Source organism: Schistocerca nitens, chromosome 1 (assembly GCF_023898315.1).
Source record: "Schistocerca nitens isolate TAMUIC-IGC-003100 chromosome 1, iqSchNite1.1, whole genome shotgun sequence".
Taxonomy (NCBI): domain Eukaryota; kingdom Metazoa; phylum Arthropoda; class Insecta; order Orthoptera; family Acrididae; genus Schistocerca; species Schistocerca nitens.
The window spans coordinates 106,299,279-106,322,146 of NC_064614.1; the positions used below are offsets into that span (position 1 = coordinate 106,299,279).

The following is a 22,868-nucleotide window of genomic DNA, read 5'->3' on the forward strand; positions in this document are numbered from 1 at the left end:
GAGTGAAAACTTAAAACAATTACTTTCTTTTAGTGCTAATTATGTCAGCTGGTAAGTAAGCTGTTTCGGCTAGATAGTAACATGCTGGTTCTGTACATACAATTTATATAATTCGTTTAACTATTGTCCAACAGGCAGGAAAGGCACTAGCACATTAAGTAAGTTAACAGTTTGAGACTTAAGGTGGATTTGATGTTTTAGTTCTAAATGATTGGAACGTGGCGTATGTGTAAGCGTAGAAAATCCTCTTGTATAGTATAAATCTTCTATTGTTGCAAAGGAGACCGTAGCCAAGAGTCCGCAGAAGTGCGATTCGCAGTAGCCTTTCCCGACCTTGGCAACTGCCGGCCTTGGACGCTTGCCTAGTTCCCGCCGTGGCGAATGCAACACGGCTTCCTGCGCGTTCAGTATATGGCTGTCAACACATTGGCACCAAAGACACGTGCGCTGTTCACTTGGTGACATTGTAATGGCCGTGCTAGCGGGTAAAGATGAATGGGTAGATATGGAAGATCGCCCACACGTCGCTAGTATAAGGAATTCGTTTGTGTATATAGATCTCGAAGTGGGGCCTCCTAGCTATTTTTTCAATTGGATACACATCAGCGGAAGAAACTCCAAATTTACCTGACAGTAACGCCGTGTTTGTTAGAAAGCTCTGCCGCGCGGGATTAGCCGAGCGGTCTTAGGCGCTGCAGTCATGGACTATGCGGCTGGTCCCGGCGGAGGTTCGAATCCTCCCTCGGGCATGAGTGTGTGTGTTTGTCCTTAGGATAATTTAGGTTAAGTAGTGTGTAAGCTTAGGGACTGATGACCTTAGCAGTTAAGTCCCATAAGATTTCACACACATTTGAACATTTTTGTTAGAAAGCTGTCATTTGCGTACGTGTAACTTTTCCTGAAAAACAAGACGCATTACTAAATTAGCGATGATATATGGGCAGAGAAGGAGTGGCAGTCTTACTGAATAGTGGTGAATAAGAGATACAACGGCTCAAATTAGGAACAATCGCTTCTGGATACAACTGGATAAATTTACTGGAGAAATTTTGTATTACCTGCAAATGTATACGCGAATATCGCCATTTTCAAAGGGAGAAATCCAACATAGTAACATTAAAATATGCCTTAATAAGCATCTGGGAGAATTATGCACGATTCAAACATGTACTAAGATGTAAGAATTTAATGAGATGACTTTAAATGTTTCCCGGACAGCAGTTACGTTTAGGAAACGAGTGGTCTCATTTTAGATTTGTTTTTGGAGAGGGTTTGCATTGAGCAAAACACATATATCTTTATCACTTTATGTTTGACCTCTGCTTAAGACAGTATTACTACTCAGGGCACATATTGGTTGAAAGCACCGATGATGGCTGTTAATTAGTTGAAATCTATTTGCAAAAGCGAATAAATGAAACATGATTTTGCGACTGGTTGCTGCATATTTGGTAATTTTATGGTTTACGGTCGCTTCACGACTCAGGAACCACATGGAGCCCACCATTCACATATATCTTTATAAGCAAACACGAAGAGCTTCAACCTCGAGATGGTTATGCTATCATGTTATTAACTTTAAAATCTGGAAAAATTAAAGAATTTTAAGAATGATGTATTGCTGGACGAATATCCTGAATAACACGAATATGTACTTTTGACGTGCTATACTGTAACGAAAACCCTCCCCTCTCTCCCCCTTACACCCTCCATTCTTTAAGGAATCGAACTGCCATGCATAAAACAGATTTCAACGAGTCATCACTTTACATTAGAGTAATGGCTCTGAGCACTATGGGACTTAACTTCAGAGGTCATCAGTCCCCTAGAACTTAGAACTACTTAAACCTAACTAACCTAGGGACATCACACACTTCCATGCCCGAGGCAGGATTCGAACCTGCGACCGTAGCAGTCGCACGGTTCCAGACTGAAGCGCCTAGAACCGCTCGGTGGTTGCACCGCTATGAGTTCTTTGTGAAATTAAAGACAAGAGTAGGATGAAATCCTGTACTGGCCGTCAGCATATGCCTAATGCTGAACATTTCCATCGAACGGGTGTATCATTGTTAACATAGTCACTTTGCTTCACTTGATAAGGTACCAGAGTGGCGCGAGGTGTTTAACGCACGATACTGGCACCCAGTCGGGAGATCGAGAATATCCGACTACTCCTTACCGCTATCTCGTTCGAGTACTGTTGATAAACATTTCATCTACAAGATAGTATAAATCGAAGCGGGCGTAACCAGGTCAGGCATCGACAACTCTCGCGGTGGACTATTGTGCTCTTAATAAGGGGAACAAAGCATTTATGTGCAGTAGAGTGTGTGTCCCATGTGAAGTGTCAACCAGTAGCTTAATTTGTCGTATTTGTCTGTAGGAGTGTACGACCAAGGAGCATGTTGAGCACTTGCCGATGGCTCTCCTGTTACTGCACATTTGGCGACATCTTTTGGCCAATGTGGAAGCTATCACCTACTTATTTCAGATCTCAATTTTGTATCAATTTCAGTTAATATTAGAAAAACTATATTTAAAATAAGTACTTTGTGCATAGTCAAAAGCTCGTTACAAAGCTATGTGATTCCGGCCGTCTAGTCAGTTTGGTACGAGGGGTTGGGCAGTATGGTCCGCGTTACAAGTGGCACTATTAAGATCTCGGATGCGCTCTTATAAAATGGTAGTCAATAACCGCGACTCTGTGTGCAAAGCAGAGCAGAACAGAGTAGAAATGTGTATGTAATTTTTAACATAAATGCCCCAAGATACTTTAACGTAATGGACTTGTGACTGTGTCTAACATGAATGATGCACCGTATGACTTCATAGGCGTGCCGGCCTGTGTGCCCGAGCGGTTCTCGGCGCTACAAATGGTTCAAATGGCTCTGAGCACTATGGGACTTAACTTCTGAGGTCATCAGTCCCCTAGTACTTAGAACTACTTAAACCTAACTAACCTAAGGACATCACACACAACCATGCCCGAGGCAGGATTCTAACCTGCGACCGTAGCGGTCGCGCGGTTCCAGACTGTAGCGCCTAGAACCACGCGGCCACCCCGGCCGGCTCGGCCGGCGTTAGTTAGGTTTAAGTAGTTTTAAGTACTATGGGACTGATGACCTCAGAAGTTAAGACCCATGGTGCTCAGAGCCATTTGAACTTCATAGGCATACTTTTGTAACATTTATTGTCTGCACTTTGATTCTTTACCTTCAAAGTAAGTCCTCTGATGGATGAGTAAAGAAAAGCTTATACCGTTCCAAATTTGGAACTTACCAGACAATTTAGTAGGATTGTGAGCCTTAGCCAGTTCATCAATATACAGCCTCACCTCAAGAGCAACGAATTCGAGACCTGAGAGCTACATCTGCACAGGGAAATGGACATATATACAAGCTCTTAGGTCAGTGTAGTATTGCAGAATCTCAGTGTTCTACCTTGAAGCGACAGAACACAACTAGGCCCCTCGTATGTCCTGCATTTCCTATACAAATGAAACCAGGTCAATGTCATTCGTGGTAACACGGAGGAAGGAAAGTAAGTAGGAATGAACGTGGAGTGTTGCTTTGGAAACAGACTAAACTCGTCAGATTTGATAGCTCAGTTAATGCTCGACTTGACGTGAATTCCACAGCACCCTTCATCTAGATGACACCCGATTCTATCTTCCTTTGCACCGCCTTAGTTATTTCAGAAGTAATCGCAATAACTGTCAACATATTTATCAAAAAAATGGTTCAAATGGCTCTGAGCACTTTGGGACTCAACTTCTGAGGTCATTAGTCCTCTAGAACTTAGAACTAGTTACACCTAACTAACCTAAGGACACCACACACATCCATGCCCGAGGCAGGATTCGAACCTGCGACCGTAGCGGTCTCGCGGTTCCAGACTGAAGCGCCTAGAACCGCACGGCCACTTCGGCCGGCACATATTTATCTCACTGTAATTAAAGACGGTCTACGTCTTCATGGAAAAATGTTTGCGGTTGCCTACGGAACGATAATTGTATCCAGGCGTCCACCTCTACGTCTGAAGCAAATCGACGCCCACAAATATCTTCGTTCAGGGCTCCAAAAATATGGAGAGACCGGAGTTGTATGGAGAACGTGTAAGGGCTTCCCAGCGAAATTTCTGCATCGACATCTGCATGGATACTCTGCAAATCACACTTCATCTACATTTATACTCCGCAAGCCACCCAACGGTGTGTGCCGAAGGGCACTTTACGTGCCACTGTCATTACCTCCCTTTCCTATTCCAGTCGCGAATGGTTCGCGGGAAGAACGACTGCCGGAAAGCTTCCGTGCGCCCTCGAATCTCTCTAATTTTACATCCGTGATCTCCTCGGGAGGTATAAGTAGGGGGAAGCAATATATTGGATACCTCATCCAGAAATGCACCCTCTCGAAACTTGGACAGCAAGCTAGACCGCGATGCAGAGCGCCTCTCTTGCAGAGTCTGCCACTTGAGTTTGCTAAACATCTCCGTAACGCTATCACGCCTACCAAACAAACCTGTGACGAAACGCGCCGCTGTTCTTTGGATCTTCTCTATCTCCTCTGTCAACCCGACCTGGTACGGATCCCACACTGATGAGCAATACTCAAGTATAGGTCGAACGAGTGTTTTGTAAGCCACCTCTTTTGTTGATGGACTACATTTTCTAAGGACTCTCCCAATGAATCTCAACCTAGCACCCGCCTTACCAACAATTAATTTTATATGATCATTCCACTTCAAATCGTTCCGTACGCATACTCCCAGATATTTAACAGAAGTAACTGCTACCAGTTGGTTGGTTGGTTTTGGGGAAGGAGACCAGACAGCGTGGTCATCGGTCTCATCGGATTAGGGAAGGAAGTCGGCCGTGCCCTTTCAGAGGAACCATCCCGGCATTTGCCTGGAGTGATTTAGGGAAATCACAACTGCTACCAGTGTTTGTTCTGCTATCATATAATCATGCAATAAAGGATCCTTCTATGTATTCGCAATACATTACATTTGTCTAAAGTGCCGGGCAGAGGGTTCATCGAACCATCTTCACAATAATTCTCTGTTATTCCAGTCTCTAAATGCGCGCGGAAAAAGCGAACATCTATATCTTTCCGTGCGAGCTTGGATTTCCCTTATTTTATTATGATGATCGTTTCACCCTATGAAGATCGGCTTCAATAAAATATATTCGCGTTCGGAGGAGAAAGCTGATGATCGAAATTTCGCGAAAAGATTCCGCCGCGACGAAAAACGCCATTGTTTTATGATGTCCACCCCACTCTTTCGTATCTTCCTTCGCCGTCGGCGTTGTCGTTGTTACCGTGAGACACCGTTATACCAAGAGGAAAGGCGCGTCGATCTTAGAGCATGAGGTATGATGACCTTAAGCCATTGACAACACACAACGGTCACGGTAGCACCTGATTCTAGAATAGCTGCAGTAATTAGGATCTACGAACTACCCCCTCTTGACCAGGTCCCCAAAACTTAACTCGTAGCGAGATCCCTTCGAAGCAAATTGTCATAACGATCGTCTATAAAGGCTTCGTACAACGATAAGAAATGTTACAGTTTATGGAATAATAACAGATACGACCAAACTGTCTTGTTTCTTCTGTTTCATTTAACGTAACTTCGTTCACAGTTTTATTTCGCATTCACCACTCATTCACTCTCTGATGTGGAGTATATGCGAGTGCCAGAACCCTAACTCCCAAGTTCCATCGAAACCCTTTGATGAACAGTTTTGGTTGTTCGACACCAACAGTCAATGATAATGATACAGTATTTTGTAATTGACTTTTCTAGTTTAGCCACCGCCTCCAAAATGGTTCAAATGGCTCTGAGCACTATGGGACTCAACTGCTGAGGTTATTAGTCCCCTAGAACTTAGAACTAGTTAAACCTAACTAACCTAAGGACATCACAAACATCCATGCCCGAGGCAGGATTCGAACCTGCGACCGTAGCGGTCTTGCGGTTCCAGACTGCAGCGCCTTTAACCGCACGGCCACTTCGGCCGGCTTCCACCGCCTCCACGAATGTTTGTTAGGCGTAAGACAATTACACTTTTCTCTCCGATCCGCAATTATTAAGAGTTCGCCTAAAGGTTAACGTTTTTCTCCTTTTCACAAACTGGAGCCCACTCTCCGCGATATAATTAAAAAAACAGTCTCAATACCGCGTCCCTCGTGAGATGCGTATAGATTTAACCCGGAATTGGCCGCCCTGTAGGTGTACTCAATTTAATGACCACACTTCGCTGTCCGCGATTTCGTGTAACTAAATCTCCTTTTGTTACTCTGATCATATACCGTAGTTATTTAAAACTCGCCACCATATTTTTTCACAACGCACAATTAGCACTTCTTGTTTATTTCTAAGAGTAAACGAAAAAAATGACGCCGTGTCATCGTCTTTGTCGATATAAAGCAAAACACCTCAATATACCCAATTTCATCTCTTATTATAGGATCGGCTATCTTACTCATTAATTTACTACATATTATTTCCAATAACACTAAACAGGTATCGCCGTTATATTTTAATTGTATTCAAAAGCATGTTATTATTATTATTATTATGACCCACAAAATCGTAACAAATCGCGCGGCGTGCGTTTTTAACGATAGCTTTACACTCGCCCAGCCTTTATTCATGCAATATTATATATAAATATACAGACAGGACTGAAAGATCGATCTCTCTACCGTAATCAATAGAGGCAAATACGCTATTCAAGTTCCGTTACATCTATCTTGACTCGTATTGTTACACCACATCCTGTATCATGTCAGTGACACCTTCTCTCCTATTTCTCGATGGTAAAAAAACGTGCTGTTCTTTTTTTAACGTTCTCGACGTACTCCGGTACTCCGTTCTGCAGCGTATTAAGAAAAAAAAAAGCTTGCAACATGTGGACCCGCCCATATAATAAAATAATAATGGATTTTCTTCCATCTGTCTCCCTGTCTCCTTATCATTTGACTGTTTCATATATTATTAGCCAAATACACTACTCCCTTGTAGGGGACTGAACGAGATAGGCTGATACCTTCTATAGTGTGGCTGATACACCGCGTAAGAGTTTCGGGTTCGCCGATCGCCGTTTGGCACGGTGACAGGGGACACGGTGGTGACGCAACAGGTGCAGCGAGCCGCTGTCCAGCTAGCCAGCCCGCCAGCCCCCCGGCTGCTCAGCTTACGTAAGAGGCGCCGCGGCCTGGCGTGGCGTGGCGTGGCGTGGCCCGGCGCAAGAGGCGCGAGCGTTGAACCCTGGCCGCTCGCTACTCGCTAGCCGCGCCGCTACCGTTAACTCCTCCACGGTGCCCTCTGCGCCAGGGGACGCGCACCCGGGACCGGTCCTCCCGCGCCCAAAAGCTTCCGCTGCGCGCGTGCATTGCGCCCTCCACGTAATCTCATTCTCCCTTGGAGCTGAAGCCTGTAGGGCAGTGGTCATCAAACTTATTTGCTCAAGAGCCAATACATTGTGCAGCAGCACCTCGGGTCGCACATGGACCTATGTTGTTATTAATTTGTAACCTATCTACATCTACATCTACATCCATACTCCGCAAGCCACCTGACGGTGTGTGGCGGAGGGTACTTTGAGTACCTCTATCGGTTCTCCCTTCTATTCCAGTCTCATATTGTTCGTGGAAAGAAAGATTGTCGGTATGCCTATGTGTGGGCTCTAATCTCTCCGATTTTATCCTCATGGTCTTTTCGCGAGATATACGTAGGAGGGACCAATGTACTGCTTGACTCCTCGGTGAAGGTATGTTCTCGAAACTTCAACAAAAGCCCGTACCGAGCTACTGAGCGTCTCTCCTGCAGAGTCCTCCACTGGAGTTTATCATCTCCGTAACGCTTTCGCGATTACTAAACGATCCTGTAACGAAGCGCGCTGCTCTCCGTTGGATCTTATCTATCTTTTCTATCAACCCTATCTGGTACGGATCCCACACCGCTGAGCAGTATTCAAGCAGTGGGCGAACAAGCGTACTGTAACCTACTTCCTTTGTTTTCGGATTGCATTTCCTTAGGATTCTTCCAATAAATCTCAGTCTGGCATCTGCTTTACCGACGATCAACTTGATATAATCATTCCATTTTAAATCACTCCTAATGCCTACTCCCAGATAATTTATGGAATTAACTGCTTCCAGTTGCATACCTGCTGTATTGTAGCTAAATGATAAGGGATCTTTCTTTCTATTTATTCGCAGCACATTACACTTGGCACACCTGAAATCACTCTTACTTCGGAAGACTTCTCTCCATTGAGAATGACATGCTGCGTTCTGTTATCTAGGAACTCTTCAATCCAAACACACAATTGGTCTGACAGTCCATATGCTCTTACTTTGTTCGTTAAACGACTGTGGGGAACTGTATCGAACGCCTTGCGGAAGTCAAGAAACGCGGCATCTACCTGGGAACCCGTGTCTATGGCCCTCTGAGTCTCGTGGACGAATAGCGCGAGCTGGGTTTCACACGATCGTTTTTTTCGAAACCCATGCTGATTCCTACTGAGTAGATTTCTTGTCTCCAGAAAAGTCATTACAGGCGAACATAATAACTATAGACTAGCAATAGTAAGTCGCCACCGATCGGAACACTTCGTGTCGACTATTCTCGGTTTCAGATCTGGTGCCTCCCTCAGCGAACCCAAAGAGGTGACCGTGTAATTGGCTAACGAGCTGCTAATGTTGTGTTTTTCGCGTTAGTAACAGTAGTTTTAGTTATATTAAAAATACGTGATGCAAAATGAGACACGATGACTCATATTTACGGAATGTTGTAAATGTCGTTTTTCTTCGACTCTTTGCATTGTTCTGCAACATCCTCTTTTAATTTCACATTCCCCGCTACAAATATGTACCGCATTTGAAAATTACCGTCTCTCTAATGAACAAACTCCAAAATGTTACTTCCGCTTGAAATTTATACCGCAGCAGTTGTTCGGTACTAGTCGTACCCATCCTAGAGTTGTCAGTATTGGAACAAAAAAATAAAACATCATCTCTCTCTCTCATCCTCTAACCCCCCCCCCCCTCCACCTCCCCCAGCCCCTCAGTGGCTGCGCTACTTACCCCTCTGACATTTTTTTTCATCTGTATCGATCTTATGCCTCTGCCTCTGTCACAAATGAAAAATGCATGAGGAAATCGGGAATGTATAAAGTAAAATGTCATGACTGAAGCGAGATATGTGGACAGATGGAACGAAATTTTAAAGTTCCAGATTTAAAGAACGTAATAATAGAGAGATCGGCTCGTGAGCTGTAGCGAAGCAACTCAGGAATGAGCAGCATTCGTTGGTAGATATAACGGAAAGCATGAGGGAGTTGCACGTTGAAGAAAAACTGTGGTCGCTATCAAGTTTAGAGGAGGTAGAGAGGTTTATTGTGTCCTGAAAGGGGAGTGCGTCGCCGTTTTAAATGAGAGGACGGAAGTGGCTAAAGGGCATTTCTAGGCACACTTTAGCGGTATGCACCTTAAGAAGCACCCACCTACATATTTTACCTAGTGACTCAGGATTTACGCATGCTTTTTCCGTTCATATTGCAGCATAGGGGTAGTTTTAAGTTAAATTGGGCTGGGACCAGACAGGCATTTCTCAAATATTTTATGACAGGCAGTGGTATTGTCGGTGCTGAGCATTAGGCTTTAAGTAAATATCATCGTTGGTAGGTGACGGCAACGGCTTTCACTTTGAAACTGTACCTCGGGAACGATGGACGCAGCGCCTTGTGTTGGTTTATGTTTGGTGACTTGAGTTGACAATACGAACTCAGGACATCTGAAATCCTTATATGTCTGTCGATATCAGGAGGACTCTTTTATCTGACTTCTCTGTTCTTAGCACTTGAAAACGGGATAATGTTGTCCCAAAACATGTGGCAATAATCACACGACTGACGACTGGGATGAATATCTTCAGTATTGCTTTCCCTTGTTTTCCTCCGCAGCTTGCTTTATGTACAGACTGAATAACACTTGAGATAGGCTAAAAACATCTGACTCCGTTCCCAACCACTGCTACCCTTTTGTGCCCTTCGACTCTCATAACTGCCGTCTGGTTTCTGTACAAGGTGTAAACAGCCTTTCGCTACCTGTATTTTAACCCCGCTACCTTCAGAATTTCAAAGAGAGTGTTCTAGTCAACATTGTCAAAAGCTTTCTCAAGATCCACAAATGCTACAGGCTTAGGATTGCCTTTGGAAATTTGTGGTAAGGTCTTATGGGACCAAATTGCTGAGGTCATCGGCCCCTAAACTTACACACTATTTAATCTAACTTAAACTAACTTACGCTAAGAACGACACACACACACACACACACACACACACACACACATATGCCCGGGGGAGGATTCGAACCTCCGACGGGGGGAGCCGCGTGGACCGTGACAATACGCCTGAGACCGCACGGCTACCCCGCGCGGCTAGGCTTGCGTTTCCTTAACCTATCATCTAAGATAAGTCGTAGGGTCAGTATTGCCTCACGTGTCCCTACATTGCTCCGGAATACAAACTGATCTTCGCCAAGGTACGTTTCTACCAGTTTTTCCATTCTTCTGTAAGGAATTCGTGGTAGTGTTTTGCAACTATGACTTGAATTGATAGTTCAGTAATATTTACGCGTCTAAGCGCCTACACTTTTTGGAATTGGAATTATTACATTCTTGTTTCCCTGTCTCATACGTCTTGCACACCATGTAGAATAGTTCTGCCATGGCCGGTTCTCCCAAGGACATCGGTAGTACCGACGGAATGTCAGTCCCAGAGCCTTGTGTCAACTTACCTCTTTCAGTGCTCTGTCAAATTCTTCTCGCAGTAGCATATCTGCGATCCCATCTTCATCTATTTCCTCTTCCCTTTCTACAATACAGCGTGAGTCGATTTCTATAATAGAGCTATTGTTTAAATTCCTTCCAAATTTTTAGCTTTTCTTTCTTTGCATAGTACTGCTTTCCCATCTGAACCCTTGTTATTCTTGCAGCTCCTCTTTGCTCCAACTGACAGCCGAATCCAAAAAAGTCAACTAACGCTAAGAACTTCTTAAGATCGTTATTTCCCTGCTCAGTAGCAAACAAAAATACTCGTTTTTACAGAGACAATAATATTTTACGTGTGCTTAATTTTAACTGAGACAGTGAATTCGGCAGTGAGATGAGTTCAGTTGGCTGCTTACCTCAGGTGCAGAGGGGTAAGTAGCGCGACCACTGCGTGGTTAGGTGTTGTGAGAGGGCGGAGGGAGGGTTGTTTTATTGTCTTCAAGTATTGGCATGGAAAACGCGACGTCAACTATTCATGCATTCATTGAAACCTTACAAGTATAGTCAAAGCTATTAATTCACAAACAAAAATTTTCAGGACTATCTGTGAGGAGTTACGAATCAGTAAGGGCCTAGGAGAAGTTATTTTATACTGTGTAGTCTGATTTAAAAATGTGTTATATTAAAAGTTTATTTTTCATTAAATAATTGTTTTCCGATTTTTTGGTCGCTTTCGTGTGTGACTTTTCATAATGGTTTTTAAATATTTTGACAAGATTATATTTTCAATTTAAATAATTATATATATATATATATATATATATATATATATATTATCTTTTTACCTGCAGCTTCACTCATTTGTCTATGTATGTATCATACACTCCTGGAAATTGAAATAAGAACACCGTGAATTCATTGTCCCAGGAAGGGGGAACTTTATTGACACATTCCTGGGGTCAGATACATCACATGATCACACTGACAGAACCACAGGCACATAGACACAGGCAACAGAGCATGCACAATGTCGGCACTAGTACAGTGTATATCCACCTTTCGCAGCAATGCAGGCTGCTATTCTCCCATGGAGACGATCGTAGAGATGCTGGATGTAGTCCTGTGGAACGGCTTGCCATGCCATTTCCACCTGGCGCCTCAGTTGGACCAGCGTTCGTGCTGGACGTGGAGACCGCGTGAGACGACGCTTCATCCAGTCCCAAACATGCTCAATGGGGGACAGATCCGGAGATCTTGCTGGCCAGGGTAGTTGACTTACACCTTCTAGAGCACGTTGGGTGGCACGGGATACATGCGGACGTGCATTGTCCTGTTGGAACAGCAAGTTCCCTTGCCGGTCTAGGAATGGTAGAACGATGGGTTCGATGACGGTTTGGATGTACCGTGCACTATTCAGTGTCCCCTCGACGATCACCAGTGGTGTACGGCCAGTGTAGAAGATCGCTCCCCACACCATGATGCCGGGTGTTGGCCCTGTGTGCCTCGGTCGTATGCAGTCCTGATTGTGGTGCTCACCTGCACGGCGCCAAACACGCATACGACCATCATTGGCACCAAGGCAGAAGCGACTCTCATCGCTGAAGACGACACGCCTCCATTCGTCCCTCCATTCACGCCTGTCGCGACACCACTGGAGGCGGGCTGCACGATGTTGGGGCGTGAGCGGAAGACGGCCTAACGGTGTGCGGGACCGTAGCCCAGCTTCATGGAGACGGGTGCGAATGGTCCTCGCCGATACCCCAGGAGCAACAGTGTCCCTAATTTGCTGGGAAGTGGCGGTACGGTCCCCTACGGCACTGTGTAGGATCCTACGGTCTTGGCGTGCATCCGTGCGTCGCTGCGGTCCGGTCCCAGGTCGACGGGCACGTGCACCTTCCGCCGACCACTGGCGACAACATCGATGTACTGTGGAGACCTCACGCCCCACGTGTTGAGCAATTCGGCGGTACGTCCACCCGGCCTCCCGCATGCCCACTATACGCCCTCGCTCAAAGTCCGTCAACTGCACATACGGTTCACGTCCACGCTGTCGCGGCATGCTACCAGTGTTAAAGACTGCGATGGAGCTCCGTATGCCACGGCAAACTGGCTGACACTGACGGCGGCGGTGCACAAATGCTGCGCAGCTAGCGCCATTCGACGGCCAACACCGCGGTTCCTGGTGTGTCCGCTGTGCCGTGCGTGTGATCATTGCTTGTACAGCCCTCTCGCAGTGTCCGGAGCAAGTATGATGGGTCTGACACACCGGTGTCAATGTGTTCTTTTTTCCATTTCCAGGAGTGTATATTGCACACATCTCCTCTACTATTTCTTGCTAAGCCGTACCCACCTCTTTGCGTACTGCCTGGAACACATTCTGATGCTACCTGCACAACAGGCCAGTCCTGCAGGGCAGGCAAGATGTCAGGTATTACTAACTTTATTCACGCCCTCCCACACCCCTACCAAACACTCCGATTAGAAAGTGAGTGAGTATTGCATTGTCATCTGGTTCTGAGCTATGTTTAAACTTTCAAGTCTCTAGCTCATCAAAATGGCAGTTTAAAATCAGTTGCAAAATTTGAACCACTTTTCTTTTTTCCTTCTTTCTTTTGCTTGTGCCTTTGTCCCGCAATGACACAGGGTTGGCATGGTTAATCCGATTTGGCAAGGTTAATTGATGGGGTGGCTGGATGCCCTTCCTGCCGCCACTTTGTACACCCCCCCCCCCTCCGGGATGGAATTATTGTACCCCAACTATCTGTGTCTAGTGTAATCCATGGCATCATAGTGCGAATGTGGTCAGATATCTGCGAGCCGTGTAACTGAGGCGAGACGTGGGGACTAGCCCGGTATTCACCTAGTGGGATGTGGAAAACCGCCCAAAAACCACATCCAGGCTGGCTGGCACACCGGCCTCCGCCGTTAAGCCACCGGGCGGATTCGATCCAGTCCAAGGAAGCAGCGCATTAGCGCTCTCGGAAAAAATGTGTTAAAACCACTGAAAAGCGATAAATGATAATAAAGTAAATTTGGTGTTGTAATCTTCTATTGGATTCTTGTCAGTTGTGCCAGCTCTCTCTGAGTGACTGCGCTGTCCTTGATGAGATTCCGCACGTGCTGGACGCACGGTAGAGTACGGCTGAGATGCTATTTTGCTGCGAAAGGAAAGCGGTACGAGGGCCTAAAGGCGGCTAGGCCCGCATAAATTCCCGGCCGGGCGCAGGGAAGCGGTTTGCCTACGCCCTAGCGCGCTCTGCCGCCGGATTAGGCCCACTCGCCGCCTCCCAGAATAAATGCGCCAGAGTAAACGGCCGCCGGCATAAATAATATTATCCTCTCCTTAAATCATAACACCGTTTGTTTGTACTGCAGGCGAAAATAATTTGGCGCCGCGCCAGAGCGCGCCGCTCCTTACGCGAGCGCAGAGTCCAGACTTCCGCCCGCGCTCCGTTAATGGCGAGCTCCGGTGTTCCGGAGCGGAGTGCCGCATGCGGAGCAATGGCTTCCTGGCCTCTCCTGACCAGCGTTTCCCACGTGAGGCCTGTGGCGAGTTCCACTGTAGTAGTCGTTTCCCTCTCCTTGTGTTAAACTTCTTCATTCCATAGGAAACTTTGTAACGCAGGTCTGAAAGCAAAGAAGTACAAAAGGTCGGTAGTGGGAGCTAGAACTGGGTTAATAAAGTGCAGAACGACTGCTTAACATTTATTATAAATATTATAATGGTAAAAAAATCAAAATTTATATTATTGTCTGTTACAGCATTAAACATTAGAAAGTTTACAGTGAATGGCTTGTTTCACTCCTTCACAAGTTAGTCAACCAATAACTAGGGTTGTGCGTAACTATTCACAAAATGTTATATGTTTCCCAGGAGTAATGGTCAGGGCAACGGCCTTGCCACAGTGGATACACCGGTTCCCGTGAGAACACCGAAGTTAAGCGCTGTCGGGTGTGGCCGGCACTTGGATGGGTGACCATCCAGCCGCCATGCGCTGTTGCCATTTTTCGGGGTGCACTCAGCCTCGTGATGCCAATTGTGGAGCTACTCGACCGAATAGTAGCGGCTCCGGTCAAAGAAAACCATCTTAACGACCGGGAGAGCGGTGTGCTGACCACACGCCCCTCCTATCCGCATCCTCATCTTGAGGATGACACGGCGGTCGGATGGTCCCGATGGGCCACTTGTGGCCTGACGACGGAGTGCAAGAGTAATGGTCAGTAATCTGAGATATGACAGGAACGATCATTCATAGCGAAAATGTCTGGGGAACAAGGGCTCTAAAATGCCTGCATTAAGTGATAGGAACACCTGTTCATCGTAGATACTGTGTAACACACCTCTTCAACTGAAAACTCTTTGGTTTCCACATCTGTGGAGGAGGTAGTATGGACTAACACAATAAAAAAATTATGTAGTAAATATCGGCTCTAAAATGCATACCTTACGAGCTGTCAGCAGTTGTTCATTAGAAAAGACGTGTTTCACAGTAGCAAAGACGAACAAGTGCTCATAGCTGTTATGGTATGCACTTTAGAGCGCATGTTTACTGAGCTATTTTTTTCTTGTTTTTGTCCATAATACCACCTCTCAAAATATGGTCAGCAAAGAGCTTGCAATAGATTTGTTTACAGGACAACATAGTTGTAAACAATACCCTCCCAGCTTAGAGTTTAAACCTTAACCGGCGCACAGAAGTAAAATACTTAAAATAACATTAGTTAAAATAACTAGCATATGGAGCCCCGCTTTCAAACCACTAAGACATTACCATGTATCGTATAATCTGTCATATATGTATTTAATAATAACAACAAGGAATATCTATTTAAATTAAAGACTAAAGTCTTCAACTTTTATTGTCCTATTGCCTCCAGTTACGTACAATATTACGGTATGTTAATAATTATTACCGTCTAGCTACAACCGAATGAAACACAACTTTCTGCCATACGCGTTTCGATTTTACTGTTTATAAGGCACCGCCAGTGGCATGAAATATATATACATATTTTTGTTCATAGTATTGGTTTACAATTTTACGTTATATATAGAGTTTACGAAGGGTTCTGGTACGTTCTAGCCGGCCGAAGTGGCCGTGCGGTTAAAGGCGCTGCAGTCTGGAACCGCAAGACCGCTACGGTCGCAGGTTCGAATCCTGCCTAGGGCATGGATGATTGTGATGTCCTTAGGTTAGTTAGGTTTAACTAGTTCTAAGTTCTAGGGGACTAATGACCTCAGCAGTTGAGTCCCATAGTGCTCAGAGCCATTTGAACCATTTTTTTTTTGGTACGTTCTACTTCTTTATGCTGTACTTACAGGTTTCTACATGTAGTATTTTTCCTGTTTTACTCCTCTTTCTCGTGTACTTACTTTCATTTGGAATTTGGTTTTCACATCACTGGGAACACAACACCCATTTTGATTTCAAGTTTTGTATGGTGTTGCCAACTGCCGAATGTGTTTTTATATATCAGTGACGAACAGATAAACACCCAGAGAGAGAGAGAGAGAGAGAGAGAGAGAGAGAAGGTTTATTTCTGTTAATATAACTGCGTGTACAAATTGATTCTTTTTTCTGTACACACACACACACACACAGGAAAAGAGAGGGAGGGAGGGAGAGAACTTGAGTAAAAGACAGAGGGAACATTTGAGATATCAAAATACATCCCCTGAAACCGGCTCTGGAAAAGTAGTGTGACGTTTAAACCATCCTACAGTTTGATTTCAGCTTCGCCTTATCTGAAGCAACACACTCAAAACATTTCCAGTTTTTTCTCTATTTTTCGCACATTAAACGTTCATTCTTCACTCGCACAGCGCTCCAGGAGTAGAACTTCATACTCTTTACCATAATCATAATCATCATCATCATCTTCTTTTTCTTCTTCTTAGCTCGATCATGTGTTACATGTAATTTGTTATGCTGAAGGATGGTTTCTCCTCCTCTGAAAGTATGTGCCAAATATTTCCCTGATTCAGGCACCTTGTGTAGTTTTTGCAGAGATTGGGGCCAAAGAAATGGAAATTGATGTGGGAATGGAGGAGGGGGGGGGGGCAGTGAACAATGACGGAGAGTGAGGGAGTGGAAAGCTGACACGAGACTCGTTTTCCACGACGGGTATTTGCATCTCCTCTGATCGTTGGCCAAGATAAAGTCTCACTTATTTCCGCCACTGGGTGTGAGTGACATGATTACCCGTGGACGTTTCAGTGAGAGGCAATTTGTATACCGTTCGTCATTTCCGGTAAGGCGACAGATCTTTGTTCTGGGAGTCAGGAAGCAATAATGTAACAGAATGCGAAGGATGTTAGTGCCACACATCCATCATAAATCTTTCGTTACACAAGGGTAAGCGAAACGTAGACGGAAAGTCTAACCAAACTATAACAGACAGAGTTAGCATCATAACTGCCATCAATTTACGAAAATGTTGCTGCCCAAGGAACATTCATGTTATTAGAGTGGCCGAGCGGTTCTAGGCGCTTCAGTCCAGAACCGCACTGCTGCTACGGTCGCAGGTTCGAATCCTGCCTCGGGTATGGATGTGTGTACTGTCCTTAGGTTAGTTAGGTTTAAGTAGTTCTAAGTTCTAGGGGACTGATGACCTCAGATGTTAAGTCCCATGGTGCTCAGAGCCATTTGAACCATTTTTTTGTTATTAGAGATGAAAAATAATAATGGTTCCTCGTAGCCGATTGCTAACGGTATAAATATTTACGAAAAATTGCGATTGTTATTGTTCATAATTTAGTTGTATATTTACTTATTTATTTGTATAACATTATCAGACGGGGACCTAAGGCTATCTGAGATCGCACCATGATTTTATATCTACAAATATACATTTCGCGTCACAGTTTAATTAAATAATGATAAGAATAACGCTAATAACATATCACGGCAGTTACTAGGAATCGCGTTGAATAAACGTTCGATACTTTAATATCTTCCGCAGTTGTTCAGAAGGGGGTGAGACAGAGTTGTAACCTAACCACGATGTTACTGATTGTGCACTTTGAACAAGTAGTAGAGGAAATCGAGGAGTGATTTTGAAAAAAAGTGGTTCAAAAGGCTCTGAGCACTATGGGACTCAACTGCTGAGGTCATAAGTCCCCTAAAACTTAGAACTACTTAAACCTAACTAACCTAAGGAGAACACACACATTCATGCCCGAGGCAGGATTCGAACCTGCGACCGTGGCGGTCGCGCGGTTCCAGACTGTAGCGCCAGAACCGCTCGGCCACAAGCGGCCGGCAGTGATTTTTGAAAGGGAATTAAAATATAAATTGTAAGGTTTGCCGATGATACTGGAATTCGATCAGAGACGGCAAAGAAATCGAAAGAGCAGTTAAACGGACCGGATAATGTCTTGAAGGCAGATTATATGATGAACTTCAACAAATCAATACATTGGCAATGGAATGTACTCGAATAACATAAGTGACTACGGAAAATGTAGAAAGGATATTAAACGCAGAATTACAATAGCAATAAAAGCATTTCTAAAAAAATAGAAGCGCTTTAACACAGAATATAAATTTATAAGTTACAAATGTTTTTTTGAAAATATTTGCCTGGAATCGGTAGTGAGAAGTGAACAATAAGCACTACACATAGGTAGAAGCATTTGAAACATCGTGTTACAGGAGAATGCTGAATATCAGATTGATAGATTTTTTGGAAATTTGTGGTAAGCTTCTGTGGGACCAAACTGCTGAGGTCATCGGTCCCTAGACTTACACACCACGTAATCTAATTTAAACTAACTTAGGCTAAGGATAACACACACACCCATGCCCGAGGGATGACTCGAACTCCGACTGGGGGAGCCGCGTGTACCGTAACAGGACGCCTTGGACCTCGCGACTACCCCGCGCGGCAGATGGATAGATCATTTAACTACTGCAGAAGTCCTGAAACGAACTGAGGAAAAGATAAATCTATGCGCACTTGTTTAAAAGGAGGGATCCATTCATAAGACTCGTTCTGAGGCATGGAAGGAATCGTCAATTTGTTAATAGAGGGAGACAAGCTGGTTTACGGCTCTAAGCACTATGGGACTTAACATCTGAGGTCATCAGTTCCTTAGACTTAGAACTACTTAAAGCTGACCAACCTAACGACATCACACAAATCCGTGCCCGAGGCAGGATTCGAACCTGCGACCGCAGTAGCAGCGCTGTTCCAGACCGAAGCGCTGTGAACCGCTCGGCCACAACGGCCGGATAAACTGGTTTAAATGGATGTACGTTGCAGGAGTTATGCAGAGATAAAGGGGATCGCGGTGGATAGCATGCAGAGCTGCGTAAAACCAGTCTTCGGACTGAAGATCACCACGACCACAACAACGACAACAACAAACTACAACAGTGGGCTGCACCGTTTTGTTTTGGCTCCTCTAGCAGGTGTTGCGGTATTCTGGCGCGAGGATTACAGTTTGTGCCAGGACCTGCGTGTAAGCAAAAAATCAGTAATGAAATCTTCTCGGGTTATCAACCGAATCGTGGTTCGTAGTGTTGCAACGTTTCGGCGAGTTTCCTATTCGCTATCTTCAGACGCAGTGTCGATTTCGTGTCCTTAGACCGACAGAGTTATAATAATCCAGTCTGCTAAGTAGATTGTTTTCCATATCCCTCTAGGTGAATACCGGGCTGGGCCCCACGATCCGCCTCAGTTACATGCGTCGCAGACACTTGACACACGTCCGCACTGTTTCACGATTTACTCTAGACGCAGACAGTTGAGGTACACTGATACCGTCCAAAATGGTTCAAATGGCTCTGAGCACTATGGGACTTAACATCTGAGGTCATCAGTCCCCTAGAACTTAGAACTACTTAAACCTAACTAACCTAAGGACATCACACACATCCATGCCCGAGGCAGGATTCGAACCTGCGACGTAGCGGTCGCGCGGTTCCGGACTGAAGCGCCTAGAACCGCTCGGCCACCCCGGCCGGCTCTGTTCTTCGGAATACGGGGTGGCAGCAGGAAGGGCATCTGGCCACCCCTTCACACTAACGTGCCAAATCCGATTTAATCCCGCCAACCCCGCGCAAAATGCGGGACAAAGGCGCGAGATATAGTCTGCTAAGCAGAGTGGCCGTCTTGACTCGTAGCTTATGGAGCATTCTGAAGCTGTACTGGACTTCGTCCCTGTCCGGCCCCGGTAGCTGAGTGGTCAGCGTGACAGAATGTCAATCCTAAGGTCCCGGGTTCGATTCCCGGCTGGGTCGGAGATTTTCTCCGCTCAGGGACTGGGTGTTGTGTTGTCCTAATCATCATCATTTCATCCCCATCGGCGCGCAGGTCGCCGAAGTGGCGTCAAATCAAAAGACCTGCACCAGGCGAACGGTCTACCCGACGGGAGGCCCTAGCCACACGACATTTCATTTCCCCGAAGAGATGTATCACGACACATCAACTCGACATTTCGCCTGAAGATGGAGAGTAGGAAACTCGTCGAAACGTTGCGACAACGCGACTCACCTGTAACTCCAGAAGGCTTCAACAGTGGAATTCGCCTCTCATTTATCAAATAACCAATTACGTAACCGTATTTTTTTCTCGAAGCAATAATTAACACTTGTGCGATTATCCACGTGATACGGTGATCGTGACGTTTCTCTGTGCACACGGAGTTAATGTGTGGATAGGCCGTAGCGAGGGAGAGAATTTCGCAGCGGCCGTGTGGTATATATCACGGCGCGGCTCCTCGCAAGGCGTCGGTAATGGAGACCCGGGTGAGCTCGCACGGCCGTGAGTCAGAGCAGCGCGGTGGGAAAAGTTCGCGAGGCGCGACGGCCCGTCTCGGTCCGGCGTGGCTCGGCCTGGGAACGCGGGGCCCGTAATGATACTCTCGCCTGCTCCGGGCACCGGCACCGGGCCGGTCTCCATTTGCGGCAGCCGGTCCGGCCAGCGGCGTGGGCACCATTAGGACACCTAATAAACTACACCGCGCTCCTGTGCTGGCGGAAGGAGCGATAAAAATAGCAGCCCCACTTGCCCTTTAAATACTTACGGCCAATTGAAATATACAAATGCACTACTGGCCATTAAAATTGCTACACCATGAAGATGACGTCCTGCAGACGCGAAATTTAACCGACAGGAAGAAGATGCTGTGAGATGCAAATGATTAGCTTTTCAGAGCATTCGCACAAGGCTGGCGCCGGTGGCGACACCTACAACGTGCTGACATGAGGAAAGTTTCCAACCGATTTCTCATACACAAGCAGCAGTTGACCGGCGTTGCCTGGTGAAACGTTGTTGTGATGCCTCGTGTAAGGAGGAGAAATGCGTACCAGCACGTTTCCGACTTTGATAAAGGTCGGATTGTAGCCTATCGCGATTGCGGTTTATAATATCGCGACATTACTGTTCGCGTTGGTCGAGATCCAATGACTGTTAGCAGAATATGGAATCGGTAGGTTCAGGAGGGTAATACGGAACGCCGTGCTGGATTCCAACGGCCTCGCATCACTAGCAGTCGAGATGACAGGCATCTTATCCAGATGGCTGTAACGGATCGTGCACCCACGTCTCGAACCCTGAGTCAACAGGTGGGGACGTTTGCAAGACGACAATCATCTGCACGAACAGTTGGACGACGTTTGCTGCAGCATGGACTATCAGCTCGGAGACCATGGCTGCGGTTACCCTTGACGCTGCATCACACATAGGAGCGCCTGCGATAGTGTACTCGACGACGAACCTGGGTGCACGAATGGCGAAACGTCATTTTTTCGGATGAATCCAGGTTTTGTTTACAGCTTCATGATGGTCGCATCCGTGTTTGGCGACATCGCGGTGAACGCACATTGGAAGCGTGTATTCGTCATCGCCGTACTGGCGTATCACACGGCGTGATGGTATGGGGGTGCCATTGGTTACACGTCTCGGTCACCTCTTGTTCGCATTGTCGGCACTTTGAACAGTGGACGTTACATTTCAGATGTGTTACGACCCGTGGCTCTACCCTTCATTCGATCCTTGCGAAACCTTACATTTCAGCAGGATAATGCACGACCGCGTGTTGCAGGTCTTGTACGGGCCTTTCTGGATACAGAAAATGTTCGACTGCTACCCTGGCCAGCACATTCTCCAGATCTCTCACCAACTGAAAACGTCTGGTCAATGGTGGCCGAGCAACTGGCGCCTCACAATACGCCAGTCACTACTCTTGATGAACTGTGGTATCGTGCTGAAGCTGCATGGGCAGCTGTAACTGTACACGCAATCCAAGCTCTGTCTGACTCAATGCCCAGGCGTATCAAGGCCATTATTACGGCCAGAGGTGGTTGTTCTGGGTACTTATTTCTCAGGATGTGTGCAACAAAACTGCGTGAAAATGTAATCACATTTCAGTTCCAGTATAATATATTTGTCCAATGAATACCCGTTTATCATCTGCATTTCTTCTTGGTGTAGCAATATTAATGGCCAGTAGTGTACTTACGGCTAATGGAAATATACAAGGAGCACTGGCCAGGCAGTTCTAATCGTCGTTCCACTACGCCTATACCTTGGTCATGAGGTGGATTTATTTTCATTACACTTGACACTTGGTGTTTAATCCCTAGCTAATAAAACAATGCACCTCATTCTTAACTGCACACATCCTCAGCAGTTCCAGTGCGAACATAAAGTGTTTCCCTGTGATTCTTGAAGTTTTTCTGCCGCGAAGAGTATTGCACAATGTTTCGGGATTGGAACCGGACGACATCGACATGTTGCCACGATATTTCGGCTGACGACCATTGAGCCATCCTCAGGTGAGTGTTTGGTCTGGAGATCGCTAGTATGCGTCGCTAACTTTGTACCAAACATTGACGCGGAGGCATGTGCATAGCCGGCTGCTGCATGTTCGAATATTACGTTATCTGTGGCTCACCTTTGCGCATGCGCCGGCGCGCCACAGATGGAGTAATATTCGAAGAGAGCGCTCAAGTCGACAGAGGGCGTTCATGTTGCGGCTGCCTATGCGCACACTTACCCCCGCCAATTCTTGGTATAAAGTTAACGTCGCGTACTAGCGATCTCTAATCTGAAACACACAACTGAAGAAGGCTTAATGA

General features: G+C 45.8%; 1 protein-coding gene and 1 pseudogene across 3 annotated transcripts in view; both read left to right on the plus strand.

The window, feature by feature from the left end:
- The window catches only part of LOC126241918 (uncharacterized), a 453,558-nt gene that overhangs the window by 268,819 nt on the left and 161,871 nt on the right, over positions 1-22,868 (plus strand). The window lies entirely within an intron of this gene.
- LOC126208410 (5S ribosomal RNA) lies at positions 14,670-14,786 on the plus strand (annotated as a pseudogene).